This window comes from Sinohyriopsis cumingii, chromosome 9 (assembly GCF_028554795.1).
Source record: "Sinohyriopsis cumingii isolate HCF-2022 chromosome 9, ASM2855479v2, whole genome shotgun sequence".
Taxonomy (NCBI): Eukaryota; Metazoa; Mollusca; class Bivalvia; order Unionida; family Unionidae; genus Sinohyriopsis; species Sinohyriopsis cumingii.
Window position 1 is genome coordinate 51890683 of NC_142969.1, and position 7005 is coordinate 51897687.

The following is a 7005-nucleotide window of genomic DNA, read 5'->3' on the forward strand; positions in this document are numbered from 1 at the left end:
AAATCAATACACGCGCGCGCGCGCACACACACACACACACACACACACACACTGTATCATAGGAAAGGTTCCAAAAATATTTTAAATATCCAATGTTTTCTAATTTAAAAGAAGTCGGAAAAATCGACATATCAAGTCTATTTCAACTGATTTGTTTTTATATCATTGTGATTGATTTTATATCCAGTGAATAGACCAGAGCGATGGAGATAACAATATAGTATTTAGTCAACATAAGATTCACTATTACTATTAACTTTACATCGGTTAATAGACGATTTACTATTAAAATTAACTTTATATCGGTTATTATAAGTTTAATATTAATATTACCTTTACATCGGTCTATATAAGATTTACTATTAAAATTAACTTTACATCGGTTAATTTAAGGTTTACTATAATATTAACTTTACATCGGTTAAAATAAGATTTCATAATAATATCAATTTTTACATAGATCACTATAAGATTTTCTATTAATATTAACTTTACATCGGCTAATATAACCTTTAGTATTCCTATTAACTTTACATCGGTTAATTTAAGGTTTACTATTAATATTAACTTTACATCGGCTAATATAAGCTTTAGTATTCATATTAACTTTACATTGGACAATGTGAGGAAATCTATTCATAATAACTTTACATCTGTCAATATCAACTTTATTTTTATATCAACCTTACATCAACTTTACATCAGCCAATTTGAGATTTACATTAAATTTCCATCAGTTAGTATGAGATATTACTATTAATATAAACATTGCATCAATCAATATGAACTTTATTATTGTGTTACCCGTATATAAATCAATGTGACCTTTACTAGTCAAATTAAATTTACAGTAGTCAATAGCTTTATTATCTATATTAACTTTGCTTCAGTCAGTATGAGTTATGTTAGTTATATCAGTTTTACATCAGTCAATATGAGGCTTACTCTTCAAAAAATGTCATATAAATATCAATAAACATGTTTCATCATACACATAAACACCCATATTTGTATGTGTGTCCCGGCTGTCAAATAATAGGTTGCGAGTTCGAAACTCGTTACAACATAATATTTTTGTTGTAAAATTTTGTTCGTAGTTTTATGTTCAAACTTTCATTTAAACTCGTATACCTCGTTTTATTTTACTTTGGTTTTACTTTTTTATTCCCGTCCTCCAATGGGCAATTAACCAGTTATATATTTGTGTACTGTTTTATTTTTACTTATCGCATTTTTTCATATCTCTTGTTGTGATATTACTAAATTTCGCAGTGATGGAACGATCGAGGTAACAATATATTATTTAAATGGACACAATAATTTTATAGTATCATAAGCGAAAACTTCTTCTCAATTCTAAGTAATGAAAAATAACATCTTACTTACGTTCAGTAGATGCAGAATCTACAGATGCGAAACGGATGATACTAACTATAAATGTTGTCTGAAATGAATTTCGTTTTCATCCACTCCAGAATAAATTTTAGGTGCAGTAGCGTGCAGTTTTAATTTAAGTGATTAATTATGGACGTTGTAGAGGAATATACTCAACATTTATTTAATGACATTGAGTTCTACTCTATCAAAGAGGAAGGTACTGTAGTGGCTTCTAATTAAATCCTCGATTAATAAATGCAAAGGCAGATGGGTTTACGGTGAACAAACCAGCGTGTGGGAAGAGCATACTTGTAACCACGAAAGTTTGATGTACATATTTAATTTATCAAAAGTTAAGTTATGCAAGGTCAAGCGTAATAGTACCTAACGAAACAAACAATATCGTATCAGTGAATAACGATATCGTATCAGTGAAATAACGTGGAATATTATTTTTTGTAATATAGTAACATGGTGTTTCATGACTGTCTGTATATTAAACACCATCGCTACAAACATACGGAACCGCTCTGGTGGCCTAAATGGTTAGAATGTACGCCTCGGATGCGGTAGGTCGCAGGCTCGAATCCCGGCCGAATCTTACCAAAGACTTATAAAAAATGGTACTAACAGTTGCCTCGCTCGCCACTCAGCAATAAGAGGTTAGTGTTAGTACTGGTCAGCCTGGTATCAAGATAGTGTGTCTGGGTGGGACCTGATGCTACATGTCTGTGACATGATGACACACATACACACGCGCGCGCGCATGCACGCACGCACGCACGCATATATCCGGAATACTTTTTTCTGTTATGTAACCTGTGTTCTAGAATGATATAGGTTTCATCTGAAAAGAATATTCTTTTACATGTTACATATTCTGGATGTTGGCATAATTTTCCAAGAATGTTCACTTTCATTTTATCAACAGCTGATGCAGAACGCATTATTATTACCCTTTTCCTCAGCGCATGCGTGAGGAAAGCCTTGCAGAATATTGGTACAATACTGCTCAGATAGACCGAGCTACCAAAATTATATGAGTCTGGTATTCCAACAAAGGTCAATACCATCAATGACTGAGAGTATCACAATCTAGTTGTACTAGCTGACGAAGGTAAGACAATTTAGTGTAGCTCCATATGCGCCAACCCCAAAAAGAGAATAGCGTGATTTTCTGCCTGTCTACGTTTGACCAAAACTTTATTCAAAAATGCTTGGTTACATTTAAAATAGGTACATAGTGATTTTCCAGGAAATCATCTCTCATGATGCTTTTTGTCTTCTATTCTAATAAAGATAGATATATAGGTAGATAGATAGATAGATAGATAGATAGATTGTGTTGTGTTCCGCGTGGTAGAAAAGAACAGGTGCGATGTGGTGTAGGAATAAGGCCGTGAGACCAAGATTATAGTCATATGAATAAAACATGTATGAGTATTTTACTTATTAGGTATCCCCATTTTATTCACACATTCTTTAAACATAGTTTTAATGTATAATTTTAAGAATATGAATTCTGCATCTAGCGTTTTGTGAATGATGTTGTACCACCCTCAACAATGTACATGTACGTAACTGGGGCTAGGCATAAACGTACACTGTGCAGCTGTGTCATCGGTATGCCTGCAGTGCAGACATCATTTTATTCTTTAGCTTTTAATTTTAAATTGTATGGGACATATGAGTGGATTTAATCTGTAGTCAGAGGCAAGGGGATTTTGTCCGTAATCCTCAGGTGGACCAGCGGTTTTGGACTAGTAAGTGGCCCCTGTTCTTACACTCTACTTACTGAATAGACTAACAGTAGTTACATAAATTCAGTTGTATAAAGAAAGCTTTTTACTTTGCATATATACAGGCTCCATTTATTTGCTTTTATTTAATGAAAGAAATTAAGAAATTGAACATTCCGTCTCACTTCTAACAAGCGGAGCCGATTTTGAATATTGATTTTGATATAATTAACAAGTTGAATATTAATTTGGATATAAATACAAGCTGAATATTAATTTGAATGTAATTAACAAGTTGAATATTAATTTGGATATAAATAACAAGTTGAATATTAATTTGGATATAATTGACAAGTTGAATATTAATTTGGATATAAATAACAAGCTGAATATTAATTTGGATATAATTGACAGGTTGAATTTTAATTTGGATATAATTAACAAGTATATTCTAAACAATACTGCAATACTGTTATGTTTTCTTCTCTTTATTTTCTACTTAAAACAGTCGCAAGAATTTAAAAGAGCCAAAGTATACCACATGCCAACAGTTAGTGTTGCCTTCTATACCTGACACCATTGTCAGAGAATCGGCTGTCTGAGATTGATGATGTTTGATACTTCTCGTTCTACAAGAGATATAGCTATCATCCAAAATGAATTTTTTAAAAAAGCAATATACTGTATCAAGCACCAAAATTTAAAATGAATCTTTCAAGAATGGGAAAGCATTAATTGTGTATAATATTACGTAACGGTGTTAACTTCGTATCTATGAACGATTTAATACAACAGCATAGAAGAGTAGTGAAATTGTATTGTGTGTAAAATCCCTCCTGTGATAAAATGTATACAGTATATGACAGTAAGACTTTAAAACTATAATAACCCTAATGTGATAAAATGTATGCAATGAATGTAGTCAAACTTTTAATGTATGTAAAAGATATACTATGATAAACTAAATGCAACGTATGTCAAAGCAAAACTTGTAATGTCCGTAAAATATCTACTGTGGTAAACTTGATACAAAAATTGATAGTGTCAGACTTCTTTGTTTATGATATACTCATTTATTCAAGATTCAAAAAGTAAAATAAAGTATACAGTGATGACCCAAATAATTAGAAATCATCTGAATTCACGGAAACCCTTCACGACGGCAGAAATTTAATCTTTGACTTCGGATCTGATATTAGGTATCTTCTTCTATGTGTTGTAGCCACTGGTGTGCATGGAAAATGTCACCAACTTGTTGTATCTGCACGACTTGAGATCTACTCATTATGTCGTTTCTAATGTATCAATGTAAATAACGGACAAACTTGGTCATAGGGTGATTTTATTCATTGAAACTGTGGTACTAGGATTGTCATTTTTCAAGCGAGATAACTAGTCCGACGACTGTTAGCAATACAGGAAAAAGTTCTCTCCTCTGAATAGTATCCTGTTCGACAGCTATTTGATGTGCGTGTGTTATCTTTAGGACCCCTATGAATTTGAATACATTCTTAATACTGAGAATTTTAGGCATGAGAACTGTGATACATAGTCTTCCAATGGCTTTCAGCTGGTGACTCTATTATATTATGTTGTACACAACCTAGGAAGTTGATATTCAAACGCACTGGATTCTCTATAGTACAAACTGCCGTACATACCCAATGATGCTGTGCTTCTGATACAATCGAATCTCTGGTGGATAATGCTGTAAATACCCAAATAATTTGCTCTTCAGATACACTGGAAAATCTGTTAAAAATTGCCGTATATACCAAAGGAATACAGGCCTCAGATACTCTGTAGTCTCGTTATTTGTGAACCGGTTTTGCTGAATTCAGGCCTTACATTACCGTATAGTCAAATTTTACTTAGAAAACTCTAATAAGTTGGAAGAATGTTAAAAAAAGTGTTGGACATTGAAGAACATGGAAAAATGTTGAAAACCCCTAAATAGTCCACGAGAATAGAAATCTATGTGAACAGAATAACTATTTACAACTATGTATGTGTATGGCGGCCAGTTTACCTGATGGGGAAAGAAACTGGAAAAAAGCTGTAATCTACTAGCTAGCGTTCTCACATAAAAGCAACTGGCCGAGCTCAAGACTCGAGCCCACGCCAACAGAGGTGAGATTGCAGTGATTGGTAAAAGGGAACGCCTTGGAACTTTCGACCACATGGGACTCCCTATATGCATGATAAATTTCCGCATGGCGTTGTGAACAAACGTAACACTTCTACAACGGTAACACTTATGTTCAGCAATTTCCACGATTAGGTCAAATTTTGACATTTCTCTTCTTGATTTGAACACAGTTATATTATATACTTAGTTACCATATCAGTTCTGAAAACCAATTTGTTTTCCATAGTTTATATCTCTGGTTTGTGAACATCGTTGCAAATGTACTTTGAAAATTTACGAGATCTTCATATTTTACTGTTGATGCATATACGCCCATTAAAATCATAAGGTATTCACATTGCAACCGTTATTATTTCATGTACTTATTACAATTTTTGAATGTAATTATATACATCACTTTTTAATCAGTTTCAGCGTTTGTTTTATTTTATTTTTAGGGGTCTTCTTGTATTTTGTTTTTCTTCTTTTATGTTTTAAACTGAAGGATTAACAATATTGTTCAGTTGCAAAGAAGTAAACCTGACTTTTTGCTATTAAAATTGCTACTGTAATGATATAACCATAATACAAGTATTTATATCACGCCTTCGAAACTTGTTTAATCCATCACAATATAGCTTTGTGGCAATGTTTGTGTCATGTTCGGAAATAGTTTTCAAATTACTTTGCATTCTCAGTAGTTCGCAGCAGCTGTGCTAGAGTACACACACACACACACACACACACACACACACACACACACACACACATACATACATACATACATACATACATATATATATATATATATATATATATATATATATATATATATATATATATATATATATATAGATAGATAGATATATATATATATATATATATATATATATATATATATATATATATATATATATATATATATATATATATATATATATATATATATATATATATTTTACACCGTCCTAAACATATAAGCGTGCTCGGTGTGTTCGTGCAACCCAGTACGATGGAGTCGTGAATTGGAAATTTAAGTGTGCTCGCATTCTTCTATACGCTTCACTTGTAACGAACACTAGCGTCGCTGATATTATGATACGTGTCCATTGTTAGACTTTTATCAGAAACAAAATATTCATTGTCACGATCATACCTACCTAGTTGTGAATAAATTTATACAAATTACTTATGATACACCTGCATCTGTATCTGCTTGGCTGTATTATTTGGACCAATCAATTTTCAACTGTTTGTTTTGTGGCCTTGGAGTCAATTTCGGTCCACAAACATACGGCTACTCTGGCTTGAACCCCATATTGACTATTTACCACAATTTACAATCTTCACTACCATGACACGAACAGTTGAATTTAGCTTTGTATGATTTATCGACTTTAAGACTTTATTTCTCAAATACTTTGAGCGGATTGATAACCAACAGACATAAGACAAATGCAATGCCTTCTTCAAACTGATAAAGCCTCGTCTTGTACGACAATATTTCCACCTATAATAAATATGTAACAAAAACAAATCACACGTTATGGTAATGCACTCAAAACTGATTTAGGTGTTAATCAAGGGTTACGGAGCTTCATTTTTAAAAAAGGTCAAAAAGTGCATATTTTTTCCTAATTTGCGTAGGTTGGCTATATTTGAAGATAGAACCTATTTGTGACACTTGGCGATAGTTTCGCCTGAACAAATATTGTGACTGGCCTATTTCCATCAGATTGAAAGTTAATAAAGATTTTGCAA